Source organism: Protomyctophum bolini (assembly GCF_963924005.1).
Source record: "Protomyctophum bolini genome assembly, chromosome: 20".
Classification (NCBI taxonomy): domain Eukaryota; kingdom Metazoa; phylum Chordata; class Actinopteri; order Myctophiformes; family Myctophidae; genus Protomyctophum; species Protomyctophum bolini.
Genome location: NC_137881.1, coordinates 36769489 through 36795792, shown reverse-complemented (window position 1 = coordinate 36795792; position 26304 = coordinate 36769489). Strand labels below are relative to the sequence as shown.

General features: G+C 39.5%; 1 long non-coding RNA gene across 2 annotated transcripts; it reads right to left on the bottom strand.

The window, feature by feature from the left end:
• Nucleotides 1-7580: 7580 nt before the first annotated feature.
• LOC308335648 lies at nucleotides 7581-18259 on the bottom strand. Of its 2 annotated transcripts, XR_013966065.1 has the most exons (5): nucleotides 18141-18259; nucleotides 16725-16883; nucleotides 16450-16599; nucleotides 8787-8811; nucleotides 7581-8267 (listed from the first exon to the last, which is right to left on the bottom strand). It is a non-coding gene; the product is annotated as an uncharacterized lncRNA (long non-coding RNA). The 2 variants fall into 2 exon arrangements; XR_013966064.1 differs by having other exon boundaries at nucleotides 16450-16883.
• Nucleotides 18260-26304: the final 8045 nt, after the last annotated feature.

Genomic DNA, 26304 nt, shown 5'->3' with positions numbered 1-26304 from the left:
TTTCAATTAACCCCGTCATCCACACATCTTCTGAGTCTGGTATAGTGTTCTCCAAGCGTGATTGGGGATAACTCATTTTCAGTCTATTGTCATCTGTTGGTATGAAACGGATACTGCGTGAAGACCTCTTCATTTTTATACCACATACACGAGTTACACACTCCTGAGCGCTGACCTCTCTCATTTTGGTGTACGCCTGCATTACTTGCATCATTTCCCCACGTTCGTCTAGGTTGGCATTGTCTTGATTTGAGTTTTCAATCATTGTTTTGAGATACTGGCTCATCCCGTGCTCAGCTTTGGTGACGTAGGCTGTGATGTACATGATATACGAGTATGCATTCAGAATGTACTGGATATCAATATTGGCATCCCAGGCATCAAGAATATAAGGATTGTATGGGTTCACCATGCATTCCTTTGGATCACGTTTCAGTATAACCTTATTGGAGCTGGTCAGTGATTCGAGATATTTTGTATACTCTTCCATGCTTAAATTACATGCAGCCAGTAGCTGTGGTAAATCCAGAGATTCAGTTTGAGGGTCGTCAAGCAACTCAACCACTGGTTTAAGCTTCGTCTTAGCTGCACTGAACTGCTTAGGATCTGTAGGTCTCGTTATCATGGTCTCACTCGCAGGGGGTTTAGGAAATCCAAATCGGCAGCCAGGTTTGTTGTTTTTGCGACATGACTTGGAGTGATTTCTGCTGTGTGTCTGAAGCTCTTTAACCTTTCTGTATAGTTCTGGCTCAGTATTTGGGTCAGGCAACCGGGCTGTAACGTACTTGTCAATAAAATTGCACACAGTCTCATCAGAGTCCTCATCATACACGGGTGCACCCTCTATCCATAACAAACAGTGAACATGAGGTGACCCACGACTCTGATACTCTAAACGATACCAGTAATCTACAAGCTTGCCAAGCGGCTGCGCGGCACTCAGAAACAGTTTGAATAATTCATCAACACGTTTATCAAACATGCGCATTGTTGTAACCGGATTGCTTCGTAATATTTCACACTTTGTTGCCCAGTCAAGTTCTTCAAAATTAACCTGTTCACCTTGTTGTTTCTTAATTGCTTCAATCACCTGAGGCCATCTCATCTCTGCAGCAGAAGCAGTACCAAACCAAGTCGGTTTTCCTAATTGTCTGATGGTAGCAAACAGATCTCTGGTTGTTTTCTCCCAATAGGCAGGGGTTCCTCTCAGTGGCTGCATGAATCTGATTGCCTCTTTGTTTCGCACCAGTTTTTGAACCTCGTGTTTGTCTTGCAGCATCCTGGAGGTTATTTTGCGTCCATCTCGTGTCTTAGGCTTTCCTTTACGCAGTTGTATTGACATACTGGAAGTAGCCAAATGTATTTCTGTTACGAATTGTGAAAAGAACAAATAATTTGTATCTCTGGCAAAACGACTATCTACAGAGGTAAGCCTTGATTTAAAATAACTGCTGGGTGTTAACCTAATGGGTCTTGCATCATCAAATGTGTTTACACTAGTGGGAAATTGCACTGGGAATGCCATAGACTCAAGCTTAGGTGTTCTGAAAAAGTTGACCGGCTTATTACCTTCAGCAGGCGCAATACAGTAAATTCCTTCACTGAACGATAATAGCTGGTCTGCAATGTCAATTGGCTGTAGACAAGATTCGAGGGCAATGCCACCAGTTGGCTGTTCACCCTCTAGTTCTGTATCGTTTGAGTGATCCTGTTGTTGATTGTCATTACGAGGCAGGATATCGATATGTTGTTCCTCACCAAGACTATCGTGTGGCTGATTCAGTGCATTTTGCTCACACCTGTCAATGTCCCTCAATGCATCATCATCATACTCATCATCTTCCATGATATCATCAATTTGATTGTCACCTTCTTCCTCGTCGTAAATTGTCGGGTCACACAATTCGGCCTCATCTCTGATAGTTATGTCCTTATACTCGGGGTGAATTTGTTTTAAAGTGTGCAATGCCTTTAAAATTTTAGACATAGTGACAGTCTGGAACAATTGATGTCCTTTGTAGTGCAATCGTCTCTTCAACTTTACTCTCATCACTTGAGAATCACTTCTAAGTCTGGGTAAAACATTGACAGTCGCCTCTACTTCAGATGGCACACATACTACATTACCGCATAGTGATCTCTGCTGGCCTTTGGGAAGAGCTATGATTTTAGCAAATGTTAGGTACTTGGATGAAATATGCCTCTCCAATATGTTAAGATCAGACAATTCAGGGGGGATTTCTACCAGCTCCAAATTATTAGCCATAGCAAGTGGTGGCATGTGCCCTCTCTTAAGATAGTCATGGCAGGTGGCACAGATCCATTCTTGCTTCCTCTCATTGGGTACTGTGCAATGTTGTGGTTCTCTGCATTCATCATTGCAAACATGAACATATTTTCCTGTCAAGCAAGCAGACACCACATCTGGATTTTTTACGTAGGCTGTCCTATTGCAGTGTTTTACTCGATCTGGAAACAATGCTCTATGGCATACTGTGCAGGCATTAGTGGGGCCATCTTGTATGCTTGTTCTAAAAGCAGATATGGCTTGTTGCATTACAATGTTACGTTGTTGTGCACGTAGTGCATCTTCTTGTCTGTATTGTTGTATTATTTTCCGTGTGCAACGCATCTTATGAAAGAGTCTATATGCTGCTTCACTGTGATATCTTTTATAAAAATAAGCATTACATTTCTGTAAATGAAGCCGTCTGAAATCTGGGTCATTTTTGTATCTGTGTTGATTGATTTGTTTCATGATTTCAATATGTTTGAGTCTAAATTCAAGATCATTTTTGTATCTGTGTTGAATGTTTTGTTTCTTTCTGAGTCTAAATTCAAGATCATTTTTGTATCTGTGTTGAATGTTTTGTTTCTTTCTGAGTCTAAATTCATCATCATTTGTGTACCTGTGCTGACTGATTTGTTTCATTGTTTGCATATGTTTCATTTTAAATGCACTATCATTGGAAAAACGCTTGTTAATATACAACTTTTTCCTTTGTCTATACAATTCGCATCTAGCATACAAAGCCCTTTCTTTCATATTTTTGGTTTTCTTTCTCTGTATTGTATTGCCAGTTTTTTGTAATGCAAGTTTTTCACAAGTCCTCATATATTTTCGTCTTTTCCCTTTTCCCAATTTTAACATGTGTGCTATCTGGTCCTTGCTCATATTTGTGATTTTGAAAGATTGTCCAGTCACAAACTTACAGGAAGTCATACTTTGAGATGCTTCAGTGTGAGTTAAGTTAGTGTGTGGGGTTTTAAAATCTGCACTTGATAATTGATTGCAAGTGACATTACAATGTTTATGATCAACAGCAGACGTTATGTCAACCTCCGGTTCAGTCATAGGTGATAATAAAGCACTTTCATCAGTACACTCAATATTGCCGGTGTGAAAATACTGTTCTGCAATCCCATCAGACATTTCTGACAATGAATGTTTAGCCTGCCTGTTTGTGCTGTAGACATCTGTGTTTGATGTTGTTGGAATTTCTATTCCAGAGTCTGCAATAGTAACATGACTGTTATCCAGGTTGTCACTGTGAAATCCTACAGGAATGAGTTCATACATGCATGTTGGTAACGTCTCAAACACCAGTTGGCACTCAATAATCCTCTTAATCATATCTTTCAACTTTGTGAATGTAAGCATTACAGCAGTGCCTAAGTGTTGATAATAATATTGACATGGTAATCCATCAGGACTTCTAGAGTGTGGGTCAAAGAAACCAAATTGTCCTGATCTGTTCCTGAACACAGCAATTACTAAACCACTCATTACCAGCAATGCATAGTTCACGTCTTTTAGCAAACAGCTAAGTCCTGCTTCTAGATTTAGGCACTTTTCTGCATAATGAGATGGAGGGTCTCCAAAGGTTCCATACTGGGAAAGATCATGATGCTTTGTTACATGGTAGTCATGGTCGCGGGCAGACACTTTGTCCGGTAGATCATCTATAGCTAGATGATCATGAGCAATTTTATTCTTTATTTTAGGTAAAGATGCACCATCTTCACCTTCGTGAGCTTGTAGATCGGCTGTTTTTCTGACTTTCGCATCTAACTGACGCTTGACCTCTGTGTACATGGTGTCGCCCTTTTGCAATACAAGGTCCAGGTTTGCTGCTGTAATGTGTTCTTCCTCATGAAGGAATGCCAGAAATGTTAGAGAACTACAGGCACACTGCTTATTCCTGGAAAAGACATGGTATTTAGTGCTGTTTTGACTATGAGATGCTGCAACACTTGTCTCATCAGAATGGCCTTTGTGTTTAATACGGTTAGATGTCCTTGGTACATGTCTAACTTTAGGCACATGTTTGACAGCATCAGTGGAAGACATCTTCTGTAATGGTGTTTTATTGCTGTGGGGTGCACATTGTATTTGTTGACCTGCTGTGACATTGTCAGAAACATGCTCTTTAACCCAGTGTGTTGTTGTTGGAATTTCTATTCCAGCTCGTGGTGACAGGTCGATGGAGTCGGCAATAGTAACATCACTGTTGACCAGGTTGTCACTGTGAAATCCTACAGGCATGAGTTCATACATGCATGTTGGTAACGTCTCAAACATCAGGTGGCACACAATAATCCTGTTAATCATATCTTTCAATGTTGTGAATGTAATCATTACAGCAGTGCCTAAGTGTTGAGTATCTTCATTATATGGTAATCCATCAGGCCTTCTAGAGTGTGGGTCAAAGAAACCAAATTTTCCTGATCTGTTCCTGAACACAGCAATTACTAAACCACTCATTACCAGCAATGCATAGTTCACCTCTGTTAACAAACAGCTAAGTCCTGCTTCTAGATCTAGGTACTCTTCTGCATAATTAGATGGAGGGTCTCCGAATGTACCGTACCGGCGAACATGCTGTGTTACGTGGTAGTCATGGTTGAAGGCAGAAACTTTTCCCGGCAGTTCATCTGTAGCTAGATGAGTATGAGCAATTTTATTCTTTGTAGGTAACTGTTCCCCTTCGTGAGCTTGTAGATCGGCTGTTTTTCTGACTTCTGCATCCAACTGCTGCTTGACCTCTGTGTACATGGTGTCGCCCTTTTGCAATACAAGGTCCAGGTTTTCTGCTGTAATGTGTTCTTCCTCATGAAGGAATGCCAGAAATGTTAGAGAACTACAGGCACACTGCTTATTCCTGGAAAAGACATGGTATTTAGTGCTGTTTTGACTATGAGATGCTGCAACACTTGTCTCATCAGAATGGCCTTTGTGTTGAATACGGTTAGATGTCCCTGGCACATGTCTAACTTTAGACACCTGTTTGACAGCATCAGTGGAAGACATCTTCTGTAATGGTGTTTTACTGCTGTGGGGAGCACATTGTATTTGTTGACCTGCTGTCACGATTGTATCCTTAACACAGTATGTGATGTTGTCAGAAAAACGCTCCTTAAACTCCTGCTCACCCATGGGTCCTACACGCTTTTTAAGATAATGTGTCAAATTCTTAGATAAACAGTCTTTATGGCAATGCACTTTAGCATCCTTCTGTTCGCTCATAGGTGATACAGCACTGTCATCAATACACTTGCTTGTTTGATATTCTGTACAATGTCCTACAATCACATCAGACATTTCTGACAATGAATGTTTAGCCTGCCTGTTTGCATGGTGTGTGCTGTAGACATCTGTGTTTGATGTTGTTGGAATTTCTATTCCAGCTCGTGGTGACAGGTCAATGGAGTCGGCAATAGTGACATCACGGTTATCCACGTCGTCACTGTGAAATCCTACAGGCATGAGTTCATACATGCATGTTGGTAACGTCTTAAACAACAGTTGGCACTCAATAATCCTGTCAATCATATCTTTCAATGTTGTGAATGTAATCATTACAGCAGTGCCTAAGTGTTGAGTATCTTCATTAAATGGTAATCCATCAGGCCTTCTAGAGTGTGGGTCAAAGAAACCAAATTTTCCTGATCTGTTCCTGAACACAGCAATTACTAAACCAGTCATTACCAGCAATGCATAGTTCACCTCTGTTAACAAACAGCTAAGTCCTGCTTCTAGATCTAGGTACTCTTCTGCATAATTAGATGGAGGATCTCCGAATGAACCGTACTGGGAAAGATCATGATGCATTGTTACATGGTAGTCATGGTCGCGGGCAGACACTTTGTCCGGTAGTTCATCTGTAGCTAGATGAGTATGATCAATTTTTTTCTTTGTTTTAGGTAACTGTCCCCCTTCGTGAGCTTGTAGATCGGCTGTTTTTTTTACTTTTGCATCTAACCGACACTTGACCTTCGTGTACATGCTGTCGCCCTTTTGCAATACAAGGTCCAGGTTTGCTGCTGTAATGTGTTCTTCCTCATGAAGGAATGCCAGAAATGTTAGAGAACTACAGGCACACTGCTTATTCCTGGAAAATACATCGTATTTAGTGCTGTTTTGACTATGGGATGCTTTAACTCTCGTCTCGTCAGATTGGCCTTTGTGTTGAATATGAGATGTCCCCGACAGATGTCCAACTTCACTATGACTAACCTGTTTGACAGCATCAGTGTAGTACATCGGTTTCACATCATTGCAGCTGCGGAGCCTGTGGGGACCATGCATTTGTTGACCTGGTATCACATCGTCAGATAATTTCAATTTAACCCATTGTTGTTTTGTTGCTTGACTTTTTTTCCCTTTCCTCGGCATGGTAACGTTTTGTTCTTGTAGGCTATTTGTCACACTGGTAAACCTTAAATATTGCGTATAAGTTTGTGCTTTGCAATGTTTTTATGGTAACTTAATAGGGACTACGATATTCACAAATATCTTCAGAGAATGTAGTGATTGATACAGTAGGCTATAGTTCACTATGAACTTGTTCTATAGACACCCAGAAAATTATGAAACAATTGTTAATATAGGACCAGACGTCAACTGTAGTTTCACAGAATTCTACGTAATATACCAGATGTGAGCTACTGAAAACCACAATGCAATCTCAATCACTGAGGGACATTCACTATAGTACCAAACAGAAGCAAGTGATTTGTGTCACGTCCACTTACAGGCAATGTTATATAACCAGTGACCACAAATATGAACAGGAAAATAAGATAACAGGAATTGATTAGTGCAGCAGACAAAATTTAATCGGTGTACCTATAAGGTAACTATAAGTATATGCAGTTCAAATATAGATATGAAACACTACTTTTGTAGATTTAGTATTTGATCAAAGATTTGATTAAACTATGTATGCATAAACTGTACTAAGGAATGTGGAAATTATACCATTTAGTTTTGAACCAATGAAATTATGTACAATTTTAACACAAGCAATAACCTTCAAGTAGTACTGAATAGTCAGATTAGTAATTCAATATTCAGTGGATATAGGCTAAATATATTGATGATTATGTAAAATATTTATTTTTAATGTATACACTCTTTAAATATAGCAGTTACTTCAGTTGATGGAACACTGTTCAATAGAATGCACTCTGGATTAGTACAAAGTGTTCCTGTCGGAGTTGCAAATAGGTTAATTATCACAAACAGAACTCTAAACAAGCCTATCAAACTACCATATATTTTGTTTTTATTTAGTATATTTTATTATAAAGAACCTGAACAATGACCGGAGCGTGGTCTTGCTAGGAGTACAGACTACTAATGTTAAGAGTATTTAATTCTGAACAGATTGTGAAATGTGAGTGCTTTGATGATCGTGATCCAGTATCCAGTACGTAGTCCAGTCCTGGTTCAGTATGTAGAGTGCAGACACCAAGCTGATGAGTTGAGGCTGAGTTCGTATCCGGATAGTTGGCCAGTTTGTATATCAACGTATATCAGTTTGTATATCAATGTCAACATCAAGGATTGGTATATAAGGATTGGTATATCAAGGTTTGTATATCAAGGGTTGTATATCAAGGGTTGTATATCAAGGGTTGTATATCAAGAGTTGTATATCAAGGGTTGTATATCAAGAGTTGTATATCAAGAGTTGTATATCAAGGGTTGTATATCAAGAGTTGTATATCAAGAGTTGTAAATCAAGGTTTGTATATCAAGGGTTGTATATCAAGAGTTGTATATCAAGAGTTGTATCAAGGTTTGTATGAGGTATGACCAGAGCAAGTCTCAAGAGTTGCTCCCAACTCTGAGACTTCTCCGAGCGAGAGAGAGAAAGGGTAGAGACAAAAGACAGAGGCAGAGAGATAGCAGGGTTTGGGGTGTTGGGTTAAGAGGAAAAACAGGATCCACTGGAACCCAGGGTTCACTGCACAAGGTTTACCTGAAAGAAATAATATTCATAGTCACGTTTATACAAGTATATCAGTAACATAAATGCATAAGCAAGATAGTAGAAAAAACTTGTAGGTCTGCTATTTTTGAAAAACAAACTACTGACATTTTTTAGAATCTGATCTCAGGTCAGAATGGGTTAATCAGACCAGTGTGTGTCCAGTGGAAACCTCGTATGAATCTGATCTCAGGTCAGAATGGGTTAAAGGCCTATTCATAGTGTGGATTTTCGGTGGCGAGGTGACCACTGGAGCTGAAATAGCGTGGAGCGGTGGCGAGTAAAAACAGAGAGTAGGGCTGAGGTGGTGGCCGTGGTAGGCTCTTCACCGCAGCTCAGTGACGTCATGTTGTAGTTCGGTGGTCACCTAACCATTGAAAGTCCATACTAGGAATAACACCTTTGTGTGTCAAAATTGTGTGTGTGTGTGACATCACTTCTTGCACCTATATTCAACTTGAATACAAATATTGTGTAAAAACATTATCAGTGTTGATAACTAATACTTACTCAAGTGTAGCACAACAGCAACCAGCTACGTCTGCAGATGAAAAGGAGAAAATCAGCAATTACTTAATTGTTCAAAGAATATTTTTATTTTGTGTTGTTAACCCATTGAGATCTGGCACCAGATTCTACAATATGTCTTCCAAAACCTTATCAGTGGTTCTCAAACCATTTCATGTAAAGGAAGGACCCCGAGAATTATCTGTATTTTGCCACAGACACCATCTGAAAATATGTTGTAGCAGGGACCCCCCCAGAAGCAAAGATTTGAGTTAAAGAAAACAAGCTACAAGCTCGTAGCGCAGCACTCAGAGCATGTAGATCTGCCATTTTTCAGGTAAAGTTTATAGTCATGGTTAAAAGCTATAGGGTGACACAGATGTGTCCTCAGGTCTAAATGGGTTAATAGACCATTTACAATAATTTCCTGGTAAAGGAGTAAAGTTCAATGCACACTGCTGCATATTTATAACTAAATGGCTTACATTGTAACATATTGCATTCAATCAGTCCGCTCCAATTTAAACACTTCACAGTTTCAACCTATCGTTCAATTGGCCATCACTAACACATTGCTATCCTCTGCGACAAAGTGGGTAGGCAGGAATGGTGTCATCTTATGAGTATTAGTGATGACCACTTAAAGCTAGGTTGACAGTTGGTCATTTAAAGCAGTGGTTCTCAAAGTGGGGTCTGGGTTTTGGAAACCCCCAGGGTTCCTTGAGGGGGTTCCCAGCAAAAAGAGTTAATGTAGCATCTAAATCAATGCAAGCACTTCAACATACTTTGGCCATTTGAAAATAGCAAATGAGCATGCAGTTCTGTTTAAAAAGAAAAATGTGTTCCTGGCACATATTTTCATACTTTTTTTGGGGCCCTTGAAATCAAAAGACCTTATTACTTAATATCCTAAAATACTAAAACGTCAACCACATTAAATCAGTAAGGCACTGATTTCACATTTACATTAACCCATTTTGGGCGGGAACCCCTTTTGGTGTTAGCACTATGTTATGCTTTAGCTATTTAAAAATAGCTCATAGCGCGCGCTACGAGCTTGTAGGTCTGCTATTTTTTTTTAATCGAAGAACGACTGACAGAAACATAGCTTTTTCAGAAAATTCATTTTCAAACATTTGACATTTTGTAGAATTTGATCTCAGGTCAGAATGGGTTAAATATGGTTTGTATTCAATCCACTGGGAGAAAAAAGTATTGCACCTGTACTACCTGCATGATGCATGTGAATAAAACCTGTAAACCTCAGTAGATTTGTGATCAGCTGGTAAATAGCATAGCTCCGTACATTTTGACATGAGGTGTTGCGGTAACACAAAATGCACCATTTATCTACACCTCATATGTCAAAACACGTTACCAACAATTATCTGTATGATGGAATACCAAGGGTGTGCGAGACAAAATCTTGGCCACTTGTTCACTCACAGTAGCATGGCGGCATCACCGTGAAATGAATTGGTGACCTGCTGAAATAGGTGACAATCGTGTAGACATCATATAACGTCAGTGTCCGAACATAAATCATTGCCGTTTGTTTGAGTGCGAGTGTGTTGAGTGTGAGTGAACAAGTGGCTGAGATTTTGGGCATTGGGATTTGGCATTAGAGCTGTCAGCCAGCAAGTTAGTATAAGGATGTCCCACATTAACTTATGTGGACATACTCAAGAACAAGGCAGGAGTACAAAGCACCAATGAGCTGGCCAGATCTATGGAGAACCAGGATGACTGGTCTGGGACGACCTAGAGGTGTTGTGAGCTGAAAATCAGACCTGCAAGCTCACATTCTGGCCATAGCTTAGTGAGTAGAGGCCACCGGGTAAATTGAATGTCACCCGTTCACATCCCACATTGTGAGCTTGTAGATTTAATTTCAGTGATTGACGATGCATACATCTGGGTTAAATCGTGAGGATTGTACAGTCCAATACAGTTTAGCGTTCAGTGATTCTCAACCTTTTTAACTTCATGGAACCCCCAGTTTGATATGCATTATGCCACAGAGCCCCATTTGATCCAAATTTATCTATATCTCTGGGATCCCAATCTTCACTGTAAAATGCTGTGTCAATGTATCGCCCTGTGTGAAGTGTGGAAGAGAATGCAAATCCCATATAGGTCTATTCACCCACACCCGACACTTCACCAGAAGCAGAAAACCATAGACAAAAGGTAGACGCATCTTCCGGCTCTGAATCTCGAGGGAGGCGATATTGGTAAGCTTTCCCCGAGATTCCAGTGATGTTTGGTAGGCCATTCATGGCCATTTATCTGCAAACATTAAGCTGATACATTTAATACTTACTCAGAAGGTAGGGTGGTGTCGTTTGATCTGCAGATTGAAGGAGATAGAAGAAATTGATCAGTTTGTAGTTGCTATACATGCAGAATTTGTATTTGTTCATTTCCATTCTTTTCTTTTTTAACCCATTGTGGGCGGGAACTTTTGGTGTTGGCATTATGTTATGCTTTAGCTATTGAAAAATAGCAGATCTACAAGCTCATAGTGTGCCACCGAGTGGCGCGCTACAAGCTTGTAGGTAGGTCTGCTATTTTTTTTAAACCGAAGAACCACTGACATAGAAACAGCTTTTTCAGAAAACTGTCAAGATGTGGAAGACATTTATAGAATCTGATCTCAGGTCAAAATGGTTTCATAAGAATTTGAAGGTCTTCAAAAACCATAGGTTAGGTTCAGCAACATTTTCTGTTCATTACCTGCATGATCAATGCATAGAACTCTCAGTAATATACCTCAGTAATTGTTTTGTGGCATCAGCTGGTAAACAGCACAGCTCTGTACAATTTAACTGATATTTCAGCATATGAGGTGTTGCATGCCGAATAAGGCTTATCTACAAGCACAGTGTGTTGCAAGCTTGTAGATCTGCTTTTTTTTTTTTTTTTAAGTAAATTTTATTCAAAGAGTATGACATGTAATTTTCACAGACAGAGAATATGACTCTTCGTTTTTTTACATTTTCTCCCACAACTCCTTTCCCAGTCGTCCCCACCCACCCACCATCTTTCCCCACGAGGCCAGACATACAAACAACATATAAACACAGGTATAAAACCAATAGGTTGAGTACAAAACAATACACACTACATACAGTATATACACAGGTATAAAACCAATAGGTAGACAAGATACTAAAATACAAAGAAAGGGATCATATGGTTATGATTAATAAACAACTTCAATGGGGGGTAAAATTAAGGGTAATAATAAAGATCTGCTATTTTTGTCATACAATACTAATAAGGGACAGCAGAGGGGCACAGCGTTCTACAGGGAGGGAGGAATAATGTGATCACATTCTTGCTGCAGTCAAGTGAGTGGACTCCAGCAAATCCCAGTAACTAATAGTAATAGCCACCATGGACGGGCAACAGCTTCATGTCCATGTCTCACAGCACACGCATGCTAAAATGACTCCACATTTTAACTCACTATTTCTCATTGAAAACAATGCTGAGCCTGAAACTGAACTCAACCGGATTGAACCATTTCCATGTCTGTTATGCAAAACATCCACTAGATGGCTCTGTGGCTTCACACACCATGATATACAAGTCAGACAGCTAAATCACTCTATGTGGGCTCTGTTTTGCCAGAGTTTCAACGGTGAAATTGTTTTTTGGGAGATGCTCACCTTACTTTGTTATACCAATATGTCTGATAAAAAATAAAAAATAAAGGCTGAAATCTTAAATGACAGAATCTGAAACAAATCATTCATTTTATCTGCATGATGGATAAATAGAACTCTTATACCACCGTAATTGTTTTGTGCCATCAGCTGGCAAACGGCAGTTCTGTACACCGGGTGGTACACAGGACCAGTGATTTCCAACATTTTTTGCTTTGAGGAACCCCCAGTTTGATATGCATTTACGCCACATAATGCCCAATTTGATACAATTACTTTAAGCAAATAATCAGTTATTTGTTTTCAATATTAAGTAAAAAAAACAAGCTCACAACTTGCCATCATGCAAGCTTGTAGATCGGCTATTTTTGAATGGCCAGAGTATAAAAGACTTTAGTAATAATAATGTATATCGGCAAAGTAAAATTGTTAATTACCTTCATGGTGTCATGTTTTTGTTCATTAAATGAATGATTGTTTCAGTTTATAAGAATACACATGTTCTTACTTGTAAAATGAGTAGTCACCAGGAGTGACGGAGGGTCGCCGGGAGGGAGGTGGGGGAGTGGGAGGAGATAGAGGAGAAAATAGGTTAAGATAGGAATAGGTTAAGATACTCAGTTCTCAAAACCATTAGCCATAACATTGTTTACATCATACAAGAGATCTAATATCTCTAAATATTATGATGAATTGAACATGGTGGAGCATTACAAGTGTAATGCTTTATGGTATATTCCACAGTTAATACTTTTATATTGAGTTGTGCTTGAAATGTACTGTAATTTTGCAAACTGTTAATAATACTGATTAACGGTGTAATAAATTCATAGAACTGACTACTAACAATGTAAACATTACAACAATTAAACTCAAACGGACACACAGCACCGGCACGCTCTAAATGCAACATGCATGATTTAACGATAGCTTGATTGTTACTTCGCAAATTATAGCTCAAACTATGATAGCCTAGTTGGCTAGCTCAATATAGAGTTGTGAGTCTGACATTACAACAATTTCACTGTTCCGCCCCGATTTAGAATGACTGAACGTCATAACAGTAACAGTTTTATTTGCTTTATCTTTTAAACAAACTGCCTACGTGAGTACGTGTGTTGCCGCTCGAGCCTCGTTGCACGCTATCCTTAGCCATTAGCTTATTGTTAGTACATAAGTTAGCCTGGCCAACATAGCCTGATAGCATGACTAAAACGTAAATAAACGAACACATAAAGACACATACTGGTGCCGGGTGCTGAGTAATAAACTGGGTTAAACGCAATTTGTCCATTTAGGTATTACATTGTACTACTCCATCTATTTAAAGTGACCATAGCGATTAGCGACCATTTACCTTGAGTTCACAAGAGGAAGTGATGTAATCCGCGGTGTCGCAGATACGGGCATCCGCCCAAAACGCCGTGCCTTTCATACATTGTCAAGATAAAATAAATAAATGGACAGTTGAACGTTATCTGGATTCAATATATATAATTACAATTGTTTTATGAAGACAGAAAAGTACTCACGTTTTGTAAATAATCCAAAATGAAGTTAATGAAACATTCTGTTCCAGTAAAAAGTCCAGAATTCAAAATATACTAAAAGCACAAGTGTTGGTATCAAACTAGAAAGAAAGTACTCTTTGTGCAGAATGTGTAATAATTACACATTCTGCATCGAGTACAATAATATGTACTATAGAATATATTTTAAATAGCAGATTGATTTATTAACAGTTTGCAGAATTACTGTACATATCTGTCTATTCACTGTATATATATTTTTTTCCCTTTTCGCTTCCTATATTTTAACTACATAGAAGTGTATTTGTTTGTCTCTAAATGTTTTGATGAATTGAACAATGTGGACCCTGTTGTAAACAAGTGTGAGGCTTAATTGGGTCGTCCACTCACAGTTAACAGTCTTTGTATTGAGTTTGTGCTTGAAATGTACTGTAATTCTGCAAACTGTTAATAAAGATTTCAATCAATCAATATCAATACAAAAACTGTTAGCTGTGAGTGGACGACACCTTAAGCATTACTTGTTTACAAGAGGGCCCACCATTTTCAATTCATCAAAACAAGGGACGTACGAATATACATAGGCCTATAAGCTAGTCTATTTTCAAATGACCAAAATGTATAGTCTACTGCTGAAGCGGTTAATGTTTTGTAATATATATATATACATATACAAGTACGAACATGTTTGTACCAAAAGCTTTACACCAAATATATATTTTTTTTTTAAATCCTACAAACTAACTATAGTAGCCTAAATAAAGCTGTCAAAGAAATGTTGTTGGGTAAAAATACAATATTTGGATCTGAGACTGTAGTGGAGTTAAGTAGCCTCCTTAAGTGAAGTACAAATACCTCAAAATTAAGCAGCCTACAGTACTTACGTAAATGTACAGATTCACTGCACCATTCTGCCATTATTGAAAATCTGTTTTCAATTTTCTCGCACATGCACGCATCAAAAACAATAGCCTACCAATTAAGATCAGCCCGAGTAATATTCTTATTAAGTGACACGTGACCATTGATTTGATTTGAGAATATAAATTCAGTGGTAACGCTCTTGTATTTAAGTACATTTATCTATTACAGATTGTACATTACCTGTTAAACCGTGAGGCATTGATAGACTATAACGTGTACATAAACTTCAGATTAACAGTTCAAATTACATAGCATTCCGAATATTGATGCATTGCTGCCTCCTGCTGGACATTTTATCCACAAGCAGCGCTAGTACTTGACAACGGTTTTAACCAAGTGGATATTGAACATCAAATTTGAAGTCTATCAAATGAATTGCAGATTCATAATTTGATGATTTGCCATTTCGCTCTAGCTTGTGGAGCTGACAACTAATTTCACCCACTTCTTTACATTTGTAAACCTGATATGCTTCCATTTAAGATCATAATTATGTGATCTAACACCATTTTGTTTTCAAGTGACAAATCTGCACAGCATGCTGAACATACAAATATTTCTAGTCCCTCTTATCAGGGTTTCACTGCAACACCATTTTTTACTTATTTGAATAGCCTTCAATGTCTTTGATCCAGCGAAATGGCTCAGGTGATACATTCAGTCTAGGGGCACTACCACATACATATTGATAAAAAATATACACACAAAAGTTGGTCACTATCAAAGTGAGTGAGACAACCACAGTGGATAGCTGGCTAACACCTGCTCCAATATAAACCATACAAATATGCAGTATGAATAAAATAAACATACAACACATTCTCATTTCTGTCACATAGGCCTACATGGAATCTGTGTGCAAACATGTAGTGGAAAAAATAACAGATCAGTTTTATAATTAGTACTTGTCTTTCAATGTTCACTTTCAACTCTGTGAAATAGTTAGTATACTGAGAATATATAGTTAAACTGTCCCTTTACGATCTTTGTTGGGTACATGATTAGGGCCGATTCATACTCCTATTTTAGAGCCGAATAAAAGTCAGTTCGGCGCTGTAGAGCCTACAATGTGACGTCATTTGAGGTTCGGGTACCGTCCTAAAGTCAGCTCTTCTGTGCTAATGAACATTTCTGACGAGCCGAAATCATTTCGGCACTACAGCTCTGAAACAGCAGTAAAATAGGAGTATGAATCAGCCCTTAGTTTATACTTTTAAGGGGGCGCATTATGCTGTGGCACAAAGTTATCCTGTCACCATGGCAGATGAGCAAGTGGGAAAAACCCTACAGAACACAAATTATACAACCATCAAGGACTGTCAATACAATAATGTTTTTGTGTAATTATATTGCCTAGATTTGAATATCCTATATAAAATACATGTTCTCTAGGCTTACTCATCTGAACCCTAATCACAAATATCATGTTTGTACACCAGTGAAAGAGATGACCCTGTGAGTATGTATACATGTCGGACAGAAACCCTGTAAAGATCAAAAGATGTGACACAATTTCAGCTTGAAGATGAGGTATTTTTTCACCATCTTCATGGAATGTAAACTCTTCTTCAGCTCTTGCAACAGCTCCTCTTTTACACTTCTCCTTCACCCGTTTACATTTCTCTCCATCTCAGCCTGGGCTCCTGTCACTGCCTTGCTCACCGCCTGCCTCTTCTCCATCTCTGAACGCAGCTGTGGCAGACAGAGACACACACATTTGTATTTACTCTACATGTGTTGTGAGGACAAGATATTAGGATGGCATTGAAAATAAAGCTGGCGTTGGCTATTGAGAAAAAGCAGATATACAAGCTCACAGCGTGTTACTCTGTGCCACGCTGCAAGCGTGTACATCTGCTATTTTTGAACATTTTGGTCTGCGTCGAGACGACAGCTTCTCAGGCTGCTGTATTGGGGCATGAGGAGACGGGGCTCTCCTGGCTGAGGATCACTGCTTCCATCTCAGGCCCTGGATCCTTGGTGTGATGGAAACACAAGAGAAATTTAGTGGAAATTTGCTCCATGTATGTGCGCATGTCAACATACGTAGTTTCCACATTAACACAATCGGCACTGGGATTTCTTTCAAAATAGAAGCTAGGGGTGCCGGGAAGATATGGCCGCTTTTACTCTGTAAGCACCCCCCACCCCATTCCAGACATATTTTTGCTTGCTTACCTCACTAAGATTACGATAAAGTCGCTGATGATCACTCGCTTCATGTTTTCATTTTCAACGTGAGGCATGTTGAATTCAGAAATTAAGAGTTTTTTCTTTGTGAGAGGTAAACATTATCTATTGATTGATTGATACTTTATTAACAGCCTTTTGGCCACCCATAGGCTTGTTTCCATTGTGGTCTTCTGTATAATATCGGAATCGGTCAGAATCTGTATCTGCAGATATATAATCAGATGGGATATCGGTCATAATTTCATAATGTGCACACCTAGAAATTAATTTAATGGAAGATAATCAAGCATTGTGCACATGTGTTAATTAGAATAGATGTTCTATACTTAGTCTATATTTGTATGTGATGTGTAAGTATAGCAAAACTGTGTACATTATACCCACACAAATACATTTCTAAACTCAGTTATATTTACGCTAGTGTTTGGCATTATACACTAGTCACTAGTATGTCTATTAGCAAGTGTATATCGGAGAACATAATGATCATGATGTTCATGTAATGTATCGTTTACTGTGATGGCTACAACATAACTGTATGATAAATTAATGCTAATAATACTACCAATATTATAGATTCATAGCTCACCATATGGTCACGAATGTTTCAATTGTGCTCGGGCAGGTATTAGCAAACGTGAGCACTTTATATTTGAACTATGAACGTTTATGCAGACTTTGTCATTCAAGTTCCACCATGACAGATAAACCAACCACAGCTAATATAGCTTACTGAATGAGATGCGGATGAGAAACGTAACATAACATCAGATTATAACTAAGGATCCGTGGTAATGATTCATGATCCAATAAGCTACTTTATCACATAAACACGTGCATTTAGATTTTACCAATTGACATAGATTGTATCGTATTTATAGTTGAAACGTTAACCTGGCGTTAGCTAGCCAGCATTAGCATTAGCGCTAGTGTGACTTTAGTCTAACACAACTACATAAATCAACATTTGACGAGAGCTACGGACCACGTTAAATCATTGTATTTACCCATAATGTCACACATCTATTGATTATTCTTACCATAAGCTTGTCAAGGATTTCATCCAACACCCACATGCAGTTGACCCATTACCACGGGTGTCCAACTCTTAGAGGTCCAACTGTCCAATATTAGTTGTTGTGCATAGCTCAGGCATAGCTATGGCAAATCAGTATCACTATTCACTTCCGGTTCAAGGTTAAAATAATTTTATAGGAAGGTTACCTATTTTCATTGATGCATATATCAAAGTATTACAACTATTTTAACCTGAAATACAGAATAGCAGAAATCTAAATCTAAATAATAAAGGTTTACATTGAGCATCAACTTTCTAACCGTTTATATGACTTTTTTTTTGCATAGTACTGTATATTTGTATATATTTGTCATTAAATGTCCCATGAACTGAATAGGAAGGACTCCAATATATAACCAATTAAGCCATAGCCCTTTCGTGGGTTTTAAATCCTCTTAGCAGACCTTGTATTGAACTCTATTTAGTGTACTTTTTTCGGCCAACTGGTAATGAAGTTATAATAAAGTAGGCATATTCAATAAATCAAGCAATGACATTCATTGTCTGTATTATGTTATTAAAACAGTGAAAGAGTTGGTCTTTCCCCCCTGAAACAATGTGTGAGTCTTGGTTGGGATAAAGAAAGCAAGTATTATTTAAGTAGTATTCAATTTATTTCGTGAACAAGAAATAATGAATGGATGAATGAATGGGGAAAAAAATTAATTTCTGAACATACAATAGGCCTAATAATAAAATAATAATAATAAAACAATAAAAAGCAAATCTTTTGCACGTAGCCTATGACCCCGTGCGGGGGAGAGGGTAGGCCTACGGTGCCCCAAAATAGGAGAGGAAAACACTGTCTTAATGCTCCTAGACGACAACAGCGTCGTCAACATTTCCCTCGTCGATCTCCATCACTCCGAGGACCACCCCTTCCCTGCACTCCACCGCATTCTGTAGAAATCAAACAAATTTGTTTTCAGTCATTATATCCTATGCATATAGGACCTTTCACTGTGTCTATCCCAATGTTGGAGCTGCAATGATAGATCGAGGGATTATCGAGCGGGGGAAATGCAATATATATATATTGGTTTGGTTAGCTCTTTTTTTGTGTTTGGGTTGAAATGTTTCACAGCCTGTAGTGTACATACGATAGATAGGCTATTATTATGTTCAAATCTAGACAATATAATAACACTAACATCATACTGTTACAAACATTATTATTCTAAATGACAATATAGTAGCCTATTACCTCAATGTTGGTGAAATTGGTTGTCTGGAACGACGTTCCAGCGGCAGAGGCTTTCATTCTCAAGGCCGTCAACCGGACCATGTTTCCCATTTCGAGGCATGGTGACAATATTGCCTCCCGCCACAGGACCACCGTCCCCTCGTGTCCTTTCTGCAATGAAAGAATCACATAGCCATGGGCTTAAAGTATAGGCCTACGAGTATTTATATACGGATATTAACTATTTCACGAAGTTGAAAGTTAACACTGTCACTGAAAGACAATTAAGTAAAACTTACCTCCGTTATTTTTATGGTCTGGACCGGGCAGGGCGCTCCCTTCTCCCCGGCAAACCTGCGGACTGCTTCCATCTGTATATGTGACAGAAATGAGGAGACATACCGTCACATACGCATAGCAAAAAATGTAAATGATATCCATATTCATTCATTTGTTGCATGCGTGCTTATATAGGCCTACTGTATATTTTTACGGTGTATAAAATTGGAACATATTATGTTAAGGCTACTTTTACGGGTAGCCTAGTATATACCGTTCAACATTCCAAATATTAAATATAATAATAATAATAATGATAATAATATAATGGTCGACTTACAGCTGTAATGTGGCCCGTAATTGTCACCAGGCCTGGCAGGATTTGGTTGGCTGCATCTGCCAGGGAAACAGCCTGGCACGGGGGGTCCAGGAGCGCCGCGCACTGTGCCTCCATTTCTGGGCTGATGTTGAGGTCCCTGGTTAAATAAAAGCCCGTGTCCCTGGCACACTGCAGGCTGCCCACCCCACCATACTGCGTTATTCTATAGTTTCGGAGAATATAGGTCTTCCCCGCCTTCACCTTTGGGGCTTGCTGCTCGAAAAGTAGCATTTTCGAGCAGCAAGCCCCATCGGTGAAGGCGGCATACGAATTATTGGCGACCTTAGCGGCCTTCACCCCCTCGTCAGCTGTGAAGTCCCACTGCAGGACTTTTTTAGTCTCTTTGACGCTGGCCGCCTTCAGCGTTAGAGTCGGGTGCCGCGCATAAGGATCTGAATTCGGCCTCGCCTGCAGTGCTGCCCTCAATGCCATGTTATTTTTGGTGGTCGAGTCGATGTTGTCGTTGTCTTTGTCAGAGTAGAGTGTCAGGCAAGCAAGCAGAATGGCAAACCATGGCCTTTTTAAAGTAGCTAGCAGGTGCACTGAAAGAGGTGCCGAACCAAACAATCGATGAGTTCAGGTAAACAATCTCGGGTTCAGCAGGTGCACACGTTCACAGAACAACAACAATGTTATAAACAAAGTTGAAGCTTAACTTTTGTTAACCCTTGAGAGGTTCATCTTGATAATTTCTACCGCTATAGCCTATAGGTTTTTACACCCACAACTCTGGGGTCAGCGAAATGTCTGGTTTCCAGTCCAACGAAGGCCTTTGAAACAAACATGAAAGAGAGGCCTTAAGGTCAGGTTGCCCTCTAACTAATTTTGTGATGTGGAACCCCGAGAGGGGGGGGGGGGGGGGGGTACAGGGTCACCATTTCAGGCGGTGCATGAGCCTTTGAGCTTTTTTATCCTATAATTTGAATCGCCATAAATATATCAGCTTTTATCATCATCTGCATTATTTTTTTCACAGACAGATACGATTCTTATGCCTAACAAATGTATCTAGCTTTGAAAAATAAATTTGCATGACATTAACAACCAGCTAGGAAGAAAACATTCTGCACTTCTGGTCCAAAAATACTAACATTTGTAATAGATTTTCGGAATGAACCATATAGGCTATTACTAATTAATTAATGTCTGTGTTTGACTGCGTTTCACTGACACGTTGACGTTACTTATAGGCTACTTATATATTATGGGCCTTATATCATGTATACATATCTGTATAGTGATCTGATCAGTCAGCTTATAGCGTTAAATGGTGCATTTATATATAGCGCCTTTATCCAAGGCGCTTTACAGAGATGTGTGTGTGTGTGTGTGTGTGTGTGTGTGTGTGTGTGTGTGTGTGTGTGTGTGTGTGCGTGCGTGTGTGCGTGTGTGGTGTGTGTGTGTGTGTGTGTGTGTGTGTGTGTGTGTGTGTGTTTTCTACTCAGCAAAAGCAAGGAGTAGCAATAAGGGATTGGTACATTATATATTTTATAGCGTTGTGATTTCCCCGTGCACACAAGATTTTATTTATTTTTTGTCATTCACATCATCTTCATACCTACTTACACACACACACACACACACGCACGCACGCACGCACGCACGCACGCACGCACGCACACACGCACACACACACACACACACACACACACACACACACACACACACACACACACACACACACACACACCTTTATACCATAAAAATACCCCATGCCATGCACCAGTGGAAGATTTCATTATAAACGCTGCTGCACCCACAACTCTGGGGTCAGCGAAATATGATGTCTGGTTTCCCAGGTTTCCAGTCCAATCTGCCTTTGAACCAGCATGAAAGGTCAGGTTGCCCTCTAGAACAACAACAATAAACAACTCATTTTGTGATGTGGAACCCCGAGAGGGTGTGTGGGGGGGGGGGGGGGGGGGGGGTACAGGGTCACCATTTCAGGTGCATGAGCCTTTGAGCTTTTTTATCCTATAATTTGAATCGCCATAAATATATCAGCTTTTATCATCATCTGCATTATTTTTTCACTGACAGATACGATTCTTATGCCTAACAAATGTATCTAGCTTTGAAAAATAAATTTGCATGACATTAACAACCAGCTAGGAAGAAAACATTCTGCACTTTTGGTCCAAAAATACTAACATTTGTAATAGATTTTCGGAATGAAACATATAGGCTATTACTAATTAATTAATGTCTGTGTTTGACTGCGTTTCACTGACACGTTGACGTTACTTATAGGCTACTTATATACTATGGGCCTTATATCATGTATACATATCTGTATAGTGATCTGATCAGTCAGCTTATAGCGTTAAATGGTGCATTTATATATAGCGCCTTTATCCAAAGCGCTTTACAGAGATGTGTGTGTGTGTGTGTGTGTGTGTGTGTGTGTGTGTGTGTGTGTATGTGTGTGTGTGTGTGTGTGTGTGTGTGTGTGTGTGTGTGTGTGTGTGTGTGTGTGTGTGTGTTTTCTACTCAGCAAAAGCAAGGTAGCAATAAGGGATTGGTACATTATATATTTGATAGCGTTGTGATTTCCCCATGCACACAAAATTTTTTTTTTTTTTGTCATTCACGTCATCTTCATACCTACTCCACACACACACAAAAATACCCCATGCCATGCACCAGTGGAAGATTTCATTATAAACGCTGCTGCACCCACAACTCTGGGGTCAGCGAAATATGATGTCTGGTTTCCCAGGTTTCCAGTCCAATCTGCCTTTGAACCAGCATGAAAAGTCAGGTTGCCCTCTAGAACAACAACAATAAACAACGTTGAAACTTAACGTTTGTTAACCCTTGAGAGGTTCATCTTAATAATTTGTACCGCTATAGGTTACACGTGTGTGTGTGTGTGTGTGTGTGTGTGTGACAGTGTGTGTGTGTGTGTGTGTGTGTGTGTGTGTGTGTGTGTGTGTGTGTGTGGTGTGTGTGTGTGTGTGTGTGTGTGTGTGTGTTCTGGTCCAAAAACACTAACATTTGTAATAGATTTTCGGAATGAACTTGCAACCATATAGGCCATTACTAATTAATTAATGTCTGTGTTTGACTGCGTTTCACTGACACGTTGACGTTATAGGCTACTTATATATTATGGGCCTTATATCATGTATAGGCCTACATATCTGTATCTGTAGGCTACATATTTTGTATCGTTGATGGTGCATCATGTTCTTGACGATCTGCTGCTGAGTGATCTGATCAGTCAGCTGATGAGTGGAATAGTAAGAGAGTAGCCTATAGGCTTACACTAGCGTTAAATGGTGCATTTATATATATAGCGCAGGCGCTTTACAGAGATGTGTGTCACGGGGTGGCCACCTGCAAGACCTCAGAAAGGAGGACACTTTTTGCGGGGCTCGCTCCCCCGACCCCCCCCCCCCCCCCCCCAGATTCCAGATATTAATATTATTACTACTACTATTGCACCTGATTTTCACCACCATCCTCTCCAGCATTATGTCCACAGAGAACATATATTTGCTAATTAAATTAACATTTTTAAATTAGGCTATAGGGTACCACAAAGGCCATTCATTTTATAATCAATTTATTTCATTTCATGTTTAGATACCGGTATGTTTTATGTTTAATCTCTTTCTTGTGGGGTTTTTTATACAGTCTTATGGTCATCGGTGTATAGGACATAGAAATAGAATGAAGCCAGTAGCCTATATGTATGTTCACAGTGCTTTAGCCTCCCTTTCTTTATGATGTCGAGCTCCATATTGCTCATTAAATGTAGTTTTTCATTTCGGCATATTTGGTTTATTTATCTCTGCATTAACTATACTAAATTGATCGTGAGAGCTCAACAAAGTAACAAACAGACCATCCCACTGGCAGTGTTGCCAGGTTTTGGAAGAGAACCAAGCAACCATGTCTATGAAAACAAGCCCAAAAGAAGCCTGACTAGGCTTAGTAGCCTATTATATAAAACAAGCCCAAAGTCGCTTATAATTAAGCGGACATGGCAACACTCCACTCGCTTCGGAGCTGAGCAGCGCTGCAGAGATTTTAATACCCAGGCAGACGACGTAAATGACAGTTATGGCACAAGCACTGTATATCACAAAAAAACGGACAATTATGTGTCCGGCCAGAGGTTGAGGTGGGAGGAGGACAGGTGGGTCTAAAACCGGACTGTCCGGCGTGAAACCGGACGTCTGGCCACCAGTGCCGTTTCTACGGGGGGGCACTAGGGGGCACTGCCCCCCCAGATAGACTTTGTGCCCCCCCAGTCCAGAACCCTACCCCACCATTATTTTTAATGTTTTACAGGTTTAAAATATATATAATGTGTTATTTTCATGTTCTTTGTGTTTATAATAAATTTACATTTTCTAATTAATTCATAGTAATAAAAATGCAATAATAAAAAGTACACTGGCACCTAGTCGGTGCACCTAGTCGGATTCGTTTTGATGCAGCGCACCAAAAGCTACGTCATTACCTGTGTTGCCACGCAGGCCGGGTCAATTCAAATATTTTCAGACTTCAGTCACAGTGAAAACAAACCCAAACCGGTAAAATTTTATCATGGATATTAGGAACTGGCTCAAAGCCAAAACACCAAACTCTATAAACCCACCAGCACCTTCAGAAAGGCAGACTGATGACGATACTGAAACCAACGCCATGTCGCCTGTTGTTGTTAATATTGCGGGGAGTCATTCGAGCACCGAGCACTACTAAATGCACAACGAAATTCGGTCGTCGGATCACATTACTGGGGGTTCGCGAGTGTCGGATAGCATTATTCCAGTGAGGCTGCTGTTTAACTTCCACAGCAGCAGCTCAACTTTCGGACCTCCACCACCACCGCATGCTTCTCCACCAGAGAAGCCAGAGGTTCTGGCACACCGTCACTGAATCAGGTAAAACGGGACAAATACCCAAGTAGCCTTCATAATGGCAAACGCGCAATCTGCAGACGCGCAGATCCCCCCCCCCCCCCCCCCTTTGCCTCCCGACATAAATACACTATATAGACTTGTTGTTTTTGGTTGGTGCATAAACTTTTACTCATATTCCCCTACCGTGGAGATGGCCACATATAAAAGACACTATAAGCCTAAATGCTCAACTATTTGTTGGTGATTAATGGTTGGTGCATAGGCTATAGTCTTTTTTTTCTACTTTCCTCCCGCCGTGGAGATGCTCATTGTGTTCATTGTGTTGTTGGTGCGATGCGATCGTGTTTCCACATGACAGTATATAGGCTATGTTTGTTTGTTTGTTCTGTTGGCTACAATAATTAGGCTATATTATTTGTTTTGGTGTATAATTGGAACCTATACTTGTAGCCCTTCTCCAAGCCTTTTGTGTTGTTTTATTGTATAGGCCAATGTGAGAGCTTAATTGCTATATATGGATGTGAACTTGAAAAATCAAGTGCCCCCCTTGGAAATATGAATGCCCCCCTGCTGATTATTCCCTGGATACGGCACTGCTGGCCACCCGTGTGTGTGTGTGTGTGTGTGTGTGTGTGTGTGTGTGTGTGTTTTCTACTCAGCAAAAGCAAGGAGTAGCAATAAGGGATTGGTACATTATATATTTTATAGCGTTGTGATTTCCCCGTGCACACAAGATTTTATTTATTTTTATTTTTTCAGGTTGCCCTCTAACGTCTAACCTATATGTTATTTGGTTGTTGTATTTTGTGATGTGGAACCCCGAGAGTAGATGCCCTTTGACATAATCTTATGCGTCAGCTCATCGTCAACACGAGGGACGATATGCTGTTGATTTTCTTCTTTGTGTCCCCATTTAGACAGCCTTAAGTGACACGTGACGTGAACATTCACTGCGGTGATTTGAGCATTAGTAGGCTATAAATTAAGTAGTAACGCTGTTGTATTTAAGTATACTTTATGTTACAAATGTTCAAATAAACCGTACATTACCTGTTAAACTGTGAGGCATTGATAGACTATAACGTGTACATAATTACATTAAAACAAAATAGTTCAAATGACAGCATTCTGAATATGTATGCATTGCTGCCACCTGCTGGACGTTTACCGGTAATCCACAATAAGTATTAACTTGGTATTAAACAAATTAATGTTGAACATGAAATATATCCTTTTCAAATGAATTGCAGATTAATAATTTGATGAATTGCCATTTTGCTCTAGCTTGTAGAGCTGACAACAAATTTTACCCACGTTTTTACATTTGTAAACCTGATATGCTTCCATTTATGAATATAATCATGTGTGGTCTTGTAACACCATTTCTATACAATACAAAAGAATACAAGAA